This window comes from Chroicocephalus ridibundus, chromosome Z (assembly GCF_963924245.1).
Source record: "Chroicocephalus ridibundus chromosome Z, bChrRid1.1, whole genome shotgun sequence".
NCBI lineage: Eukaryota > Metazoa > Chordata > Aves > Charadriiformes > Laridae > Chroicocephalus > Chroicocephalus ridibundus.
Genome location: NC_086316.1, coordinates 51,320,650 through 51,337,462, shown reverse-complemented (window position 1 = coordinate 51,337,462; position 16,813 = coordinate 51,320,650).

Below are 16,813 nucleotides of genomic sequence, written 5' to 3'. Positions count from 1 at the left end.
CAATTTTGTAAGGGTCTTCAGGAATTCTCTCCAGGAACAAAACCTTGAGTAAAAGTCTGGGGTTTGATCCTTTTGCTTTAGATGCTAAGAGGAATGTTTCATGAGTCTGAGCAAAAATTTAGCCAATAAGTTTGATTAGTAGTCCAAGAGGTGTTAATAAGCATACCATGAGTACAATCTGAAGCTGGGCCTTAGTTAATGGGAAGCTGCTGCACAGTCCTTTTGTTAATTTCATAAAAACATTTGTTAAGAAGGACATCTAGTGGGTCATCCAGTTCAGCAGCCACAGCATCGTTATTTGTATTGAATTCCTACCAGGCTGAAAGGAAGAAGGGTGGAAGGACAAAAGGCAGAGCGTGGAGGCTGAACTGCTGCCCAGCACACCTCTTTCCCCTCCCCAAGCTCTGATATTGTGGCCACAAGGGTTTGCCTGCACACATGTTTTCCAACCTGAAACTCTTCTCTTTTGGGAGCATTTTGGGTGACATTCATTCAGTCTGCTTAAAAGTAGTTTACTTTCCATTTGGTGCTACTTAGGTAGCAACAGTACAAAGACAAAATCCTTTAACCCACTCTCCTTCCACATCAAAATGAGTAGAATCACAGAAAAATCTTCAGTTGGCCAGGCTAAGACCTGGATGGATATTTGGAGAAGGAGAAAGTCTCTTTCTTGCCATTGTCAAGAGCTGCCCTCCCATGGTGGGAGTTTGTCTCAGTGAGGTTGTCAGCCTGTGTCCCTGGCTCTACTCTGGGATGCAGGAGAGGAGAAAAGGCCTATTCTGCACTGAATGTCTCAAAGCTGGCTCCTCTCTGGGACTCGGTTTTCAGGCCATGTACGAAGGAGACAAGGAATGGGCTATGTCTGCTCCCTGGCTGACTCCCTGCTCTGCTGTGCTGGCCCTTTCCCATGGGGATGAAGTGCACCATAGTCTGGCTGTGCTGGTGTATGTGGGGAGACTTCTCTCCATTGCTGAGCTACCGCCCCAACTGCTACCACTCATAGAAGTGGTTCTATGACTTCCCCTGCCAACAGGCTGCTAGGACCCTCACCAGAGTTTGTAGGTATATGGGATTTTTCTTTTCTCCCACTTGGCATTCAGCTGGAAGATGGGAGTGCACTTCACAGCCTGTGAGCCATCCTGCCACTGCAGGCTCAAACAAATGGCCCTACATTATATTTTCTCAGACAGTAAATGCCACAGTCTATATGCATGTTGATGAACAGTCATGGTGCAGCTAATAGAAATCCGTCATTGTTTCACAGCTTCCTGACATGTTCTCCATAAACACCAAAAGAAAATTCATCCTGCTTTTCCACAACACCATCATGACTTCACAAGTGTCTTGTTTCAACAGTTGCTATAAAGCCTCCTTCTAATCCAAGAAAATTCCTGTGTACCAAATCAGAAGATCTAGTTGAGCTGGCTATTTTTTGTAACTGCAGCAAACGCAGCAACTTTAGCATTGATAGGCAGAAATCCCACCACAACCACCACCATTTCAGTTTGTCACAGAGATCCTGGACTTAGAAACATGTCTGAAGTCTTTTGCTTTCCTTTCTGCTCTAAGTTCTAGTCACATTAGACCCCACCTCCACCATTTTGCAGTGTCAACAAAGACGACTAATGCTGCTTTAACTAATACCGTCTCCAACACCACGCTTGCTGAAGAGACTATCCATGTAACAGCCTGAATGTATGGTACTTTAAATCCAATACTAGTGTTCGACTAGAAGGGAATTATTAGCTTCTACATAGACCAGTTTCACCACGGTGGACCTATCCTTCTGTAAAGCTCAATGCACTGAGCAGTCCTGAGCTGCAGAATGCTCTTAGTGCTCTTTACCTGATTTATGCCTGGTTACGGTCTAAATTTGCAGGGCTGGTCCTCTAACTTAAGGGAGAATACGGCCTGCAGGCTCAGAGAGAGAAACAATGAAGTAACTTGACGAAAAGCGGTGGCAAACAGAGGTGGCTTCCTGAAGAGGATGAGTCTGGCAATTTAACAGAAAAACAAAACCCCACTGCTCCTACCCTCTTACTAGGATTATGGTTCAGCTGCTTTGGCCTTAGCAGCAGTCCACATGGAGCTCCCTGTCAGCTGCCACATCACATCTCATTCACTTCTGCATTGTGTCATTGCTCTCACGGAGAGAACAGGCAAATCAGAGAATTTCCTTTGCTGCTACCTGATATACCATTATTCACCTCTTATCATTTTAGCAAAGCAGTTACACTGCTGTCAGAGGTAATGGAGACCATGCCACTAAGAAAATTGGCTGTAATTTATTTATCAATTGTTTCTACATACCACAAAAGAGACCATCTACTTTACGGCTGGGTCTAAGGTATCTGAGAGCCCTTGAAGTTCATGGTTTTCCGGTATTCTAAGTTCTACTTATGGCTTTTCCTGTATATGACACACAACACCACCCCTGTGGTCTTCAAGGCCGATTTCTTCTTTGCTTTCTTTAGTCACAAATCATTCTGAGGCATCCCTTAAGTGCATTTGTATTGTTAAGTGCACCGGCCTGATTTGGTGTTAATTCAATTTGAGTGCCCTTAATATCTTGCGGGAGTGAGGCAATGCATGCGAGCTGTACCTTGTAAAAACAGGTTCCAGGTCTGCCTGAGAGCAAAGCACCTTTCCCACAGCAATTTACCAAAGTTGCTGATAAAATTTTCATAAGGAAACCTTTTTAGACTGACCCTATTGTGTTATTCTACCATTAAGAGTCGGGGAACTGAGACTGTATTCTGGTGACAGTTTATCACATTCTCCATTATTTTAGTGTATAGACAGCCTACTGATGGGTCACAGCCTACATCCCCTCCTCTTACAATGTGGAAATGGCTTTCAGAGCCAGAGCCCGGAGGCCCGAGTATGCCAGTTGCAGCATGTGTGTGTCAATATAACTGAAGTGAACTCTAGATAAACCAGTCACCTCTAACCTTCAAATGATGGGAGATGGGACATTTTAGTGCATTTGGGGCCAAGCGGAGAGAGGGAAAAGCAGAAATAAACCATAGGAATAGTTAGCCCTAAGGAATGTGTGGAAGAAACAATATCACATTTTGATTAAAGAAAAGGTATTTGACCAACAATCAAAGATGAAAAGCCAGTTTTAAAGTAACTGGGAGAAGCAATTGCTGTCTTCATACACAAGGATGAATTTTGCCCTCAAATGAGTGATTGTGAATCCTAAACAACTCCAGTGTAACTGAAAAAGTTTATTTTATAAAGGTGACCCAGTATATAATACCAAGAAGAGTGCCCACCTGCCTGGCAGATTGCCTCTCTACGCTACTGTCACCCACAGACTCTGGAGAGCAGGGAGCTGCAGCAAGGGAGTTGGAGCGAAGGGTCCAGCTGCTGCGCTGGAATGTGATGTTCCAGAATCTGTACGTTCTGTCATGCTGTATGAACACATTTTTTTCAGCAGTTATAGAAAGCATAACCAAACTACTCTGGATTCCATCAGAAGACACAGATGCATGTCTCCTGAATCGCTATCTAGTGTTGTGAAGCAACACTGAGAAGAAGTGGGTTATGAAAGAAATGAGGAAAGGAAGAGAGAAGAAAGAGACAGAGAAAGTGGGGCAGGGGGAGAGAGATGGCAGAGTGAGAGAGAGAGAAAGAAAACAAGAAGAAATGAGGAAGAAAGAGAGAAAGAGAGAAAGAGAGAAAGAGAGAAAGAGAGAAAGAGAGAAAGAGAGAAAGAAAGAAAGAAAGAAAGAAAGAAAGAAAGAGAAAAAAGAAAGAAAGAGAGAAAGAAAGGAAAAGAGAAAAAAGGAAGAAAGAAAGGAAGAAAGAAAGGAAGGAAGAAAGAGAGGAAAAAAGAGAGGAAGAAAGAGAAAGAAAGAAAGAAAGAAAGAAAGAAAGAAAGAAAGAAAGAAAGAAAGAAAGAAAGAAAGAAAGAAAGAAAGAAAGAAAGAAAGAAGAAAGAAAGAAAGAAAGAAAGAAAGAAAGAAAGAAAGAAAGAAAGAAAGAAAGAAAGAAAGAAAGAAAGAAAGAAAGAAAGAAAGAAAGAAAGAAAGAAAGAAAGAAAGAAAGAAAGAAAAGAAAGAAAGAAAGAAAGAAAGAAAGAAAGAAAGAGAAAGAAAGAAAGAAAAGAAAGAAAAGATGTAAAATACCTCAGTGTTTTACACTGAATTTAACTGAGGCTGAAATGGAGGTTTGGGAACTTAGCCAGTGTGTCATGGCTGTTCAGCACAGGTACCTAAATACTGAGGCCGGATAGTTTGATTATAAGGAGTATCTTCTGTAACCTAGCACACAATGGTAAATTTGTTGCACTCTAAATTGCCTTTGGGAGCCTTGCCCTCCCTACCAGCATGACTTACTGTCAGTTGCTGGTGGGCGAAAGCCTTGATCCTGCGTCCCATGGAAGTCAATGGGAGCACTGCCTTTGACATCAATGAGTGCTGGATCACACCCCAGGTGAAAAACAATAGCTTTGCTTCTGGTCGGGCCAAATTGATGAATAAATCAGAGCCTCGCCTGTGTAGAGTTGGGGCTGGTTTTGAGTGTCTCTTGCAGAGGCATTTTGCAGTCCAAGTATGTGTGACCAAGGCAATCTGATTAATTATTGGATAAAGCTTGAGGCAAGCATGAAGTTACAGATACCAGCTAGAGAACTGTGTTACAGAGGAATTTATAATACCTTTGACTATCAGCCTCTTGATCTTCAGGGGTATTCAAGGAAGATGGAGATAAGTCAATTCTTTCTCTGTGTTTTCAATAAGGGAGGAAAAAGAGACAGCAAATACTTATAGCTGTTTCTCTCTCTGGCACTCAGTATTATGCTCTAACATTGTGCTCCACTTCCAATTATTTTTGAAGAAGTATGTAAGGTCTCAGGAAAGGTAACTGAGCGCATTTAATATTATGTGCATCCCATCCACCAAATCACAAAGCTTTGACTCTGGCATTGTGTTAACTTGTTTGAAAACTGCCCTGCCCCATATAAACAAGGCAGAAGCTGCAAAGGGCAGGGTAGATATCGCCATAGGCCCTGCGTGTCTGTGGCCAGTCCTCCTTCATCTCCGTGCACCACTGAGGTCAGTGACAAGGCTTGTACGGCTGGGTGCTGTGGAAATGCTGGGCCATCTGAGGAAAGTGCCTGCAACCTTGATTCAGCCTCAGCTGGTTTGTTTTAGTCTGGGCCTGTGCTGGCCCTTCAACTGACACAGTTTCCTCCAAGTTTTTCCTTAGTTCTGCATAATGCCTTGTAACAAATTTTTGAGAGTGGAGGGAATATTGACTGACATAGCTTTCCTATTCAAAGCACTGTGAAAATGTATCCTGTAGTTGGTTTCGGGCTTGGTTTGGTGTTGGGTTTTTTTTGTTTTCTTGGGTTTTTTTTTAAGTAACAGTGAAGCGGGCACAGAGTGTTAGTGATTTCAGAAAGAGGAGCTCACCAGGATGTTCTGGATGACCTCCTGCCAGCTATGTCTCTTTGAACTCCAGTGAGCTGAAGCAGTTAGGAAGAGAAGGGTCATGACAGTAAAGGGTAGGTGATGTGCCACAGCATAGCAGGGCCAAAAACATGTGGACCTTCAAGATGCACCAGTAAATCCCACAACAGCATCTGCAGCAGCTGCCCCAGACACTGTGAGTGGATGGGTTAGGAGACCCTTTCTGATGGATCAGCAGTAGGTCAAAAAAAGGCACGGAGGAAGAGTCATAGTTTCACTCTCCTGCTCTCACACTATAAGGCAATTTTATGGACTCAGAGGGACTATTGCAATAGGTTCTGGGGTTTTTAAGAATTAATGGGTGAAGGTTATTTGCAGTGAATTGCGGGGGAGGAAAGTCTGTGTTGGCAGTATTTGTGCTACCCTTCAAACAACAGAAAGGGAAGGCTATGTGAGAGATGGGACATGGCACCGTGCTCTGGAATCTTCCAGCCTTGTTTTGCTTCCATCTAAGGATAAATAAATGCCTCTGTGTTTGGTGCTTTGAGAGAGAAAACTCCAGCTCAATCAGGGAAACAGTCTTTGACTTCCTAATCCAGTGAGAAATGGAAATGCTCGTCTCTCTCCCTTCCTCTTCATTAGTTTATGTACATCAGCTCTCATCATGTTTACCTGCGAAGAAGTGATTTCAGTATTACTGCTATCTTTGTAGCTTTTTCTATAAACACTTCAAGCCCCGTTGTATAGCTTAGATGGAAGCTAAATAAGCATTCAAATGAAACAAAAAACCTCAGGAGATCTCGCTGCCAGGACATAAGTTGTGTAGTCAGGAGAAAAATAGCCAAAGTAAGAAGCTGTGGGCCATGCCTCATGCTAACAGAGACACAGGTGTTTCCCCTGACTGTTTTGAAATAAGGCCTGAGCCAAGCCCTCTCCACATGGCTTCAAGTGGGAATGCGTCTTATTGCTCGAGAAGCTAAAAATTTGAGTGATTTACACACTTCTAAACCTACTCTGCACTTCCACTGTTAATCATGCACAATCCACAACAATGTCACTCTCTTTGTACACCATGATGGAAGTATCTGTGTATGATATATTCAAATTACATTGTGTGCTTGAGGGAGCTCATGATCCCTTGAAAAACTTCTGTGGCAGCACGGTTTGCAGGCTCCACACACTACCTGTGAACCATCTATTGTGTATGTGACTGCAAGCTTGAATCCCTGCCTGGGATTACCTGAAAACTCTGGAACTTGCCAGCAGGAAAATTTGCAGCTAAACAATTATATTGTTGAAACTCTGACAAATCCACCCCAGTTTATGACTTTGAAAATAGGGCTAGGTGTGAGAAACTGAATATATTATACACCGTAGCATGGCCTCCTGGGGGCTGCAATATAGAATCTGTTTACTTTGACTGACACTTTTCATTTTTCTTTTCTTCCAGACATTATTGCTGCAAATGATATCACTGCTCAATATGGATTTGTTCCTCAAAAACCTGTTTAGATATTTGGATAAACATCCTCTGAACAAGTTCTTTTATTATTATTATTGTTATGATTTTTGGAAGCAATCCAGCAATAATGCAACAGACAGGCAATGCAATGAGTAAAAGCAAGTAGACCTGCATTATTACATCAGATTGCATGGAAGTGGGATTTCCAGAACTTCTCTCCAATGTAAAGTAGTTGTAGAAACTCCAAAACTGGACACAAAGGAGAGTAGACTTTTTTTTCTCCCCATCCTTCCATAATCAGAAGTTTAAATCCCCCCAAATAAACTGGTGACTTTTTGCAAAGAGTGAAATAAATCTCACTTAAGCACAGAACAGCATTTGCTCTACTTAGACCCCCATAAACAGGCAGACACATTCTTGTAAAGTACAACTGCTCAGAAGAAGGAAGATTTGTTGTTAAAGCCAATGACAGTACCTCTAGACAGAATCAGCGCTAGGTCATGCAGAGTGGCAGCTTTTTTTTTCCTGTTATGTTGGTATGAGAAATCGGAAGTTCACTACAATTTTCCGGTTCCTTCAGAAATTCCAGTGTCTCTGATGTTGAATGCCAGGACAGGTGGCAGTGACTGGTGACTATGTTGGACCCTGGTACATTAGCCTGAAGAGTGATATTTTTTTTTTTTTCTAGTTCTAAAGGAGAAAAAGTAGAAGACCAAATTTTCTTTTCCAGAGCATTCCCTAATTGACAAATAAATAATTCTTCATCTTACTCAGAGCACCTTTTAGATAAAGAGATGGCGGGGAGATAGCAGTTTTATCAATCTGGGCTTGAGTTGTAAAACACAAAGTATATCTTTTAAGTATAATTTTGTGAACAGAAAAAGTATATTTTTGTTTGATGCATGAATTTTTTATCTACCTTACCCCTGCCATTTGTATTTCTTACCATTTGGGAATATCCCAAATGTCTCTGCTTCTTTCTTTGTTTTTTCATAGTTTCTTTTGTACAGCAGCCAATGTTAACGTTACTGTATAGTACTTGCCAAGTACTCAGGGTGGACACTGTGCTTTCTGAGATCGTTAGAGAAGACAATTCCACCTGGTTCATATTGAAGAGGGATGATTTCTGTGTTGAGATCTTGCAGGACATAAGAAATGCAGAAAAGCTGCTGAAGTAACTTCAAAGATCATATTCAGAGGGCCAATGATCTCTCTTAATAAAGGTCAATATCTCTAGTGCCTTCATGAATACCAGTAATGGCCCTTGCTGTGCAGCACAGGGGGAAACGGATGCTGCACAGGGGACTGGGCAGACACTGCCTGTCTGGATGCTGTAAAACCTGCTACGGCTGTTTCAGAAGATACTTAGAGTGGATCTCAGAGAAGCCTCAGATCCACCTGCTTACTATGCTGTGGTGTAGCTCTTGCTCTGGTACGGAAAACAGGAGTGACACAGACTAATTTACTTTTCATTTGTCTTTCTTCCCATTCTAGTTCCCCCTGTGCAGGCTCCCTCTGGCCGAGTACCAGCAGCGTGCTCTGATCTGAGGGCATGTAGCCATAGGGCTGCGGGCACTGCTCTGTACAAGGACCTGGCACTCTATTTCTGGACTAAGCGATGTTTCCAGTCCGGCATCAGTATGCCCCTCTAACTTCTCCCACTAGGAGGGAATCCCCAGAAATTAAATTAGGACAGCACTGGTACAAATGCAGAACAAATGCTTGTATTTCTTTATTTCCCTGGATATATGTTTATTTATGTTCTGTGATGTAAATGGGACTAGAGGTGTAGGTAGTAGATTGCATCTTGTAAATAAAAATATATAAGCATGTCATGCATGCATCACATTTTCACGTTTATTAGAGAACATAAAACCCTGAAAGAAGAGAACAAGGGGCACGTCTCTCAACGATCTTTTCATGGAGTGTCTTCAACATACTTCAAGGCTGGTCATGCATTCAGAGCTATCCCTACCAGTGGTCATTTTGTGCTAAATCTAGCTGATGCTTTGCTGAGGACTGAAAAGAAAAAGATGCTAAGCAGTTCCTGTGGCAGAAGTGGCTTCCTATTTTTGGCTTGAAGCTTGAGTAAATTAAAGTACAGGCTTTCCAGTAAAGGACCGTGTCACCTGAAAGTATTCTACTGTCTCAGCAATTACTCTGCACTCCATGCAACATTGTAAGCAGCACAGATAATTTACTTCATACTGGAAAGAAAGGTAAAGTTGTAGGGGAACTGAGTAAACTTGCATGCTCGAGAGAGGTTGGCTGACCCTAATAGTCATTTACTTAGGGTTTCCTTGAAATTTTCAGGTTGGGAAAAAGTGAGGGTACTCAGCTGAAAAAAGAGACAAGTACCCTCAGTTATTCCCGACTTGTGACAACCTCAGATTCCCTACCATTATTTCTTTTCCCAACTTGAAGCAGTAGAAGGAGGGAAGATGGAATTAGGGACTGTATGTAATTATCATTTATCCTGCCTGCATTTCCCACAACTGCAGAAGCTCAGGCTTCATGAGTGAGTGGAATCAAAGAGGGGCCCAGTCATCACTGTCCAGTGGTTTTGAATTTTGTATATGTAATTTATGGCAACAGCTAGCAGCAGACATGGTGTGGTGATTTGCTAAGGGTGTCTATGAATGGTGTCTTGTTTCCAATGTAATCCTGAGGAAGAGGCTATGGAGAATCTACCTAAGACCTAGAGAGTATTTAAAACCTGCCATTCACCCCAGAAAGCCCCTCCTCACTTTGACATCCCGTGTCAGCTCCTTAAATCAAACCCCTCAGACTCAGGAATGAAGTAAATAAATTATAAGCTTTATTGATTGTGTCTGCTGTGTGAACGTTCTTTAGCATTGACTAAGCTGTTCAAACCGTTGTCCCAACATGGATCAGGCTCCTCGTAAAACCTGAAATGGCTACTCAAAAGGGAACAGACATGCTTTCTTCCGTTGATCCAAGGTTCTGTCAGGGAGGGTTTTGATCTCTACAACTTTACAACATCCATATGGTCGGGAATGAATTAGTTGGCTCCTTTCAGTGGGATATAGGATCAGAGTTTTAGATTGGACAGAAGCCCACTGTGATATAGTCTTTTTTAATTTTTTTTTTATTATTAAAATGAATATCAGTGAATTTCTCATGATTTTTGGAACCATGAGCCCAGTTTGTGTCTCACCTGGTCTTTTTTCCTGTCTGTATGACTCTGTTGACTTCAACTAAATCACTGGCATAAATGCATCTCAGACTTCTCTTCCAACTAATGGAGATAGTGCTGGTGGTTGCTGGTTAGGGGTTATTTTGGGGAAAGGATTGTTTTTGCTTCTGCTTTAAAGCAAGGAGGTGTGGTAAATCACAGGCATCTTTCTTGGGATGGAGATAATAAATCACTCTTCCCAGGTGAAATCTTTTATTTATGCCTTGGGATTCCATTTCATTGAGGAAAGGTATGTTCTTCTGGCTTCAGCTGGGCTGCACTTTAGCAAATGATTCAAATCAAGCTGACACTTATTAGTGAGCACGTTGAACACTTTGCTCTCAGGCACTTCACTGGGCTGCCACCATTCTCCATTCTTCACAGATGTTTGCTCTCCTCAGGTTTCATCTGGAAGCAAAATCACTGCCTGCTCCTCACATCAGTGGGAAGTCAACTGCAAAGGGCAGCTTGATTTTAGAGACAATGGATCACTCCCACCAGTAAAAAGAAAAAAAAAAAAACAAAACAGAAGTGCAGATGAAATAATACACTCCCAGATCATCTTGAGCTTATTCTTCTGGTCTGAAAGTGACCAAGAAAACCTCTTCTTATCATTTATTACGTGTTGAGCCCTGTCACCACGCTCAGTGTTGCACAGTACACGTACAATAGTAGTGGGTGCAAAGAGAGTATCAGCAATAGCATACAGACAGTAAATAATTTAATTGCAAAGCACCAACTGTTATTGCAAGCTGGTGCTTATTTATTAAAAAACAAAACAAAACTAAAATCTTGAACAAAAAAAATAATTACACAGATAAGTAGTTCTAGATGCTGTCTTTTCTCCAGGAATAGTATAAATTAATCCCTATACACTCCATTCTTAAATTTTCTTTGCACTGCATGCACTTGGGTACCACTCTGAGAAAGCGTAATTCAGAGACAAGTGCCTGCAAGTAAGTCCTGCTGCCAAGGAAGAAGGAAGCAGTGAAGAAGCTCGCTTACATAGCTTCTTGGTCAATTTTAGGTTTATTTGTGTCTAAAAAGAGGTGTAACATCTCAACTCACAACATCACAGACAAGTGTGATGTACTTGCCATGGAGGAAAAAAGAGTCGTCAGACCTAGAGAGCAGATTGGAGGTTCTGGTGGTATAAGGCATCTGCATGCAGGCTACATGACAAAACAGAGGGGTTGTTGCTGCCAGGTATGACAACCTGCATGTGTCCAGGTGACCCTGTCAGATGTCTGGAAACTCTGAGCCCTTCTGACACAGGCAGGAGTGTGTGGTTATCCAAGCAGATATGGCAGGGACACATTGCACTGGCCATTTCTTACTGCACAAAATGTAGCTTCCTGCTTGCTTTGTAACCTAGCATAAACAGTGGAAAAGAAATGCAGAGAAATGGAGGCTACCTATTACAAAGACCTGACTATCTTCTTAATTCACTTTACCTTGTGGCCGTCATGGGGCCCTTACTACACTAAGTAGAGGAGGCAGCTTGCTGTTTCTAAAATGCAAACTTTGGCATCACTGTGAAAAATGGAATGCCTACAGTAAGGAAACACGCACTACTTGTAGCATGAGTTAGTGTGTGCTTGAGTTTGAGGGCTCAAGTCATATTTAAACACAAAGAGGGACTATGCAAAATACATGACCTGGAAAGGTGACCCTGCCATTTAAGCAGTTACGCATGGCTAATCAACAACGGAGGAAAAAACGTCCCATTTTAAAAAAAACAGGTACTTTTCATTTAATATCATAATAATCATAAAAAGGAAACCAAACCTGCAAAGGCAAGGATACTGTGCTTGTGCTTCTTCCTTTCCTTAAACATTTTACTGTATTGCAGTATATCCAATGTCTGTCTAATATGCCAAGTGTTTTAAGACATTAATATATCTACAAAGTTTGTATAAAACAGTAACTACTAAGCCTTTCAAAACAAACTGTCCCTGTCCTTTAGCAGGGAGACAAAACAGCAAGGCAATGTTGCAGCAGAAATAGAGCACGTTCCCCAGACCAGAGCTCTCTGTGGAAGGTGCCAGCCACATACTCTTTCCCCAGCAAAGTCACAAGTGAGCTAGCTGACTGCATGTGCAGGGATGTGAACCAGGGGGCTTGGGTTCATGTGAACCTCGTTAATTAATAGCAAGCCGAGTAATAGGGAATGCACTGTGGAGGTAGCTGCAAACTGATCTGAGGACCTGCTGGGGAGAGAGGAAAGTGACCAACTCGTTCTCATGGACTTCTGTAACGTGCTTCTGCATATAGCTTTAGGGAAAATGGGGCAGTCAATAACCTTTAGGAATGACTGATGATTAGCTGCATGGGCTAATATGAGCCAGAATATCTTTGCAAATACTAAAATTGGTTGCGTCAAAAAAGTAAAAGGATCCAGGGGCAATCTTGGCAATAAATTGCCCTACTGCTTACATGGAGGAAGCTGCTTCTTTTATACACACACACACACACATATATATATATAAAAATAAATATCATTATGATCACAAGAGGTCCTTTAACACTTTCCCAATTCTGTAACAATACATGAACTTATTTCCTAGTGGCTCCTTATTCTTGTCTTCTTTGCTATCTTCACACTGACAACATTCAGTTGAAGTCAGTGAAGATGTGGCACCAGAATGGGTTGTATCCAAAGCAGTCGAAAATATTGCAAGTAGAAGTCTCTCAACTAGAAAAGAAAGTGCATGTTGTTATGATTACACTACTGAGAGGTCAGTTCCTTTAAATCTTTATGTTTGTGGTTTTGTTCGTGCTTTACCATTAATAGCAATATCTGTCTATATGATTGCGTTGATAGCAGTATTGTTTGAGAAAGAATTTTTACTACCAAATATAAATATAGCATGTGTTCATTTTTTTAATTATATGTAATATTCAGTAAAGTGATACATTATTAAGAAAGGTCATTGATTGTTCCTAGGATGTGGCAGTAAAATATACAGCATGTACTAAAATTAAAACTAGTTTTAGAGCATAGTGTGGAATAGTGCAAAACAAAAGAAGGTGCCAAAGTTAACAATAAATATATGAATAAAAAAAGGAGTGAAAATGGTGCCCTTTTATCCGATGATATCTTGACTGGATTCAGAACTGGAGATGCAAACAGCTTTTATGAAGTTGTACTTGTTCTAGGTAAGAGAAGAACACGTTGGTAGCCTGCAAGACATTTTTAAGGTTTTCATGACTTGATGAGAAAAAGGATCACTGAGATTATGGACCTACTAAATTTACTGAGTGCCAGCTCCAATGAAAAATAATTGCTCCTAAGCTGGTTGCACTGTTTTGGAAATACTATATTAACTCTTTGAGATCCTTTCAAAAGGTAGAAATAGACTTCCCCCCTGCCCCCCACCGATCAATAACATCTGTCTGCTTCAAAAAATTGTCTCTTAATATCTCCCTGTCCTCCATGTCACATTAAGGTCCTGATCCTGCAACCCAAGTTTCAGCAGGAGATTGTTCCCACTCAGCAGCATGTGTGACCAGTATCATGAATTTGATGGGTTTAAGAATTTTTTATGGTCAGACAGCAGTCAAGGCATACATGATCTCAAAACATACCATAAGCTTCCCTAAATAGATATGATGGCTCTAAAATACTTTTTAAAATATTCCCCAAAACTTCCTAGCAAATAAATGCTACAAACCCTTAAAAAGCCCTATTGAGATTAGTAAACGTTTGATGAAAAAAAAAAAAAAGAAGAAGAAACATTCTCTTAGGTTTCCTTTTTTAATTGTATTTTTATTTCATATAATAGGTGAATGATTTTTTTTAAAAAAGTATGGCAGATCACAGTTTAAATAGCATGTTTCATTGATTAGTTTCTTTTCTGTTCTTGAGTTGATGAGATCCTTGCCACAGCTACAGCATTTGCTTACATGGGCAATGAGTATTCGGAAATGTACCTTTTGCTGTTTAACATGACCAAGCAGCTGGAAGCAAAGAATTAAAGCAGTTCTGTGAGATCAGCGCGTTATCTGCAGAGCGTGTGGATAACACCTGCCAACTGGCACAAAAAAAAAAAAAAAATCACGTTGTGAAGTGCAGCAGGCGGCCATGGTAGAGGTTACAAAGTAGCCCACAATGCAAGAACACAAGAGAAATCTTTAATGAACGGAGAAAGTAAATTACCTGTTTCTATTAACGCTTTTCCTTTAAAAAAAAAGAAAATAAAAGAAAAAAGAAAAGTTTTTTTTATGAAGCTGAAAAACAAAACAGTGATGGAATAAACTCGTTTGGTGGAAGTTCCAATGGCAGTACTATATTGGCAACTTACTTTTTAATGATTGCTATTGTTTGTTCTGGTTGGGTTTGTTTCTTTTTCCCAGATACAAAGACTTGAAAAAATCCTCCCCAAATTCATGGGCTATTCTGTGGTCCTGGGAATGCCAGAGAGACTTTCTGGCAAGGGGAGCCAGCTGGTGCCACCACAGCTATCTGCAGCCCTGGGACCAGCTGGGGGCACTCGCGTGGTACCCAGGGCACCACGGGGCACCACCAGGCTGCCAGCTACCTTGGTGATGCCCCATAGGAAGGATGGGGCATCTCTGTGCCAGGCATTGGGGGAGCACCCTGGCCCTGGGAGGCAGCTGGAGGGAGGAGTGGGGCTTAGGAGAGGTTTCAGGGCTGTGCATAAGGCTGGAAAAAATGGCCTTTGTTCCTTTTATATAACATTTTTTGTGGCGGGGGGAAGTGGAATTCTTGTTTTGTAAAACATGAGAGCATGCATCCTAACATGGAAGGCTACCCATTATCTGGGCCAATGCAGGGTATCACTGAGATTAAGTGCGTAACGAGGTCTATTAAAGCATCAGACAGCACAGGGATAATTACAAGATCCATCGTTATTAGGCAAGAAAAACAAATGTGTCTTATAAACCCTAAAGCTCTAGAGCAAAAATCACTCACTATTTGAGCAGGGGGCTAGGAGCAAGCTTCACTGGAGGTCAGGTTATTCTAGGTTAGTTCGTTACACAGTTATTGCACCTTGCTCTGAAGCACAAGTACTCATTGAGGTTCGTGCAGGATGAGATGGCAGATGTCTCTCAGCCATGATCAGTGTTCCCACTTCATGCACCTGCATTGAGCAGCCCTATGGGCTCCTAGGGTTGCTTTACTGAATTCTGGTCTCACACTGAAGAAAAAGCCCTTTCCTCTCTCTAATGCTAATTGGTTTATTCTTCCCTACTCTCTCATCTTCTTCATCAGAGATGCCTTATCCCTGGAAATCATTCAAGTATTTGTGTGGAGCAAATAATTTGCCATAGTAATTGATGGGGTTGCATGAAATAGTAGTTGCTTTGTGACAAATTAGCAGAGTATTTCTGTGTTTCCCTTGAAGACTACTGTGCTGTGCGCTCACAATGGCATTCCTTGAGAACATTGGAAATCTCTTTTCTTATGTGAAGAAACTAACAAATATAGTTTGCAAATTCATCACCTACTCTCAGTTTGGGAGGCTTGAACTGAAGGGGTTCATCATAATTTAGAGGTGAATACAAGGAGTACCAGTGGAGTTTCAGGGGTGATGGAGGAACCTTTTAAAAAATGCTAGCATACTCCTGACTCGGTCTTGCAGTTCAGCCTTCCTCTCATCTTGGGGAGGCTAGCCAAAGAGGTGAGCAGATGTACTTTGGCTTTGAAGAATTTTCTATTAGTTTTGGGTCAGTGATTGATAGATGAATACAATAGGTTGCAGGAGTGGGATGTCTGACTTGTCTTTCAAATATGAAATCAGATGTTATAATCAGGTGGCTACCCGACCCTCTCCCTGTCAATAGCAATGCTGCCCACAGGTCGGGTCTCCAGTCCTGCAAGTGTCCAACTGCAGTTCTCAAGTACCTCAGCTTTGCCTGCACTGCACACTAAGAGGAAACTCTTCCAGTATCCCTGAAAGGTCCTCCTCTTTGTCCTCCCTAGAGTGCCTTGCCACCCCAGTGGATTGACTTTGCTCTTCCTGTATCACCACATACAAGAAACTGTGATTTGTGTGCATAAGGTGCAGTAAAAAAAGGAGCAAGAGATCCCAGACAGGGAGGAAGGTGATTCTCTCACCCTGGGGAGAGGTGTTGCTGCATTCTGTGGTCTGGTTCCCAGGAAGGGAGACCTGCAGGAGCCTGCATGGGGTACTGTGTAGCACTCTGCTAGGCAAGCAACAGAGATGCTGGGCTCCTGGAAGTCCTGGCTGTCCCCACTGCCAGGTTTCCTGGCTCTCCACACCTCTGGTATCACTGACAGACCCTTTCTTTCCCCAGCTGTGGGCTGACTGGTAATCTGTAGAACAGTACACTACCTTCTCAGCTTTGTGTCAGCAGCTGACACTAGTCCTGGAAAGCATATCACATCAACTTTTGAAAGGGCCATTTTCTTCATCCACAAGTTCTTGATCAGCATAAAGAGTTCAGAGACAATCTTAAACTAAACCCGCCTCCCTCCCCACTGAAAACCCTCCTCGGCACCAGTGTGGAAACTGTAACTCATTCACTTCTTAACTGTAACCCAAAACCACATCCCACCATTTTCATCTCTCCAGAATATGGCCCACAGACACCTTCCTCCTGGGATGGTCTTCCCTGCACAACCCCAAATCTGCAAGAGTTCCCACTCCACTGTGTAACTCAGCACAGCAAAGCACTGTTTGCACCTGTGGGTCAAGGAAAGTAAGAAGGCAACAGGGACCTCATGGCCTCTTCAGGGAGCATTGGGTAGAG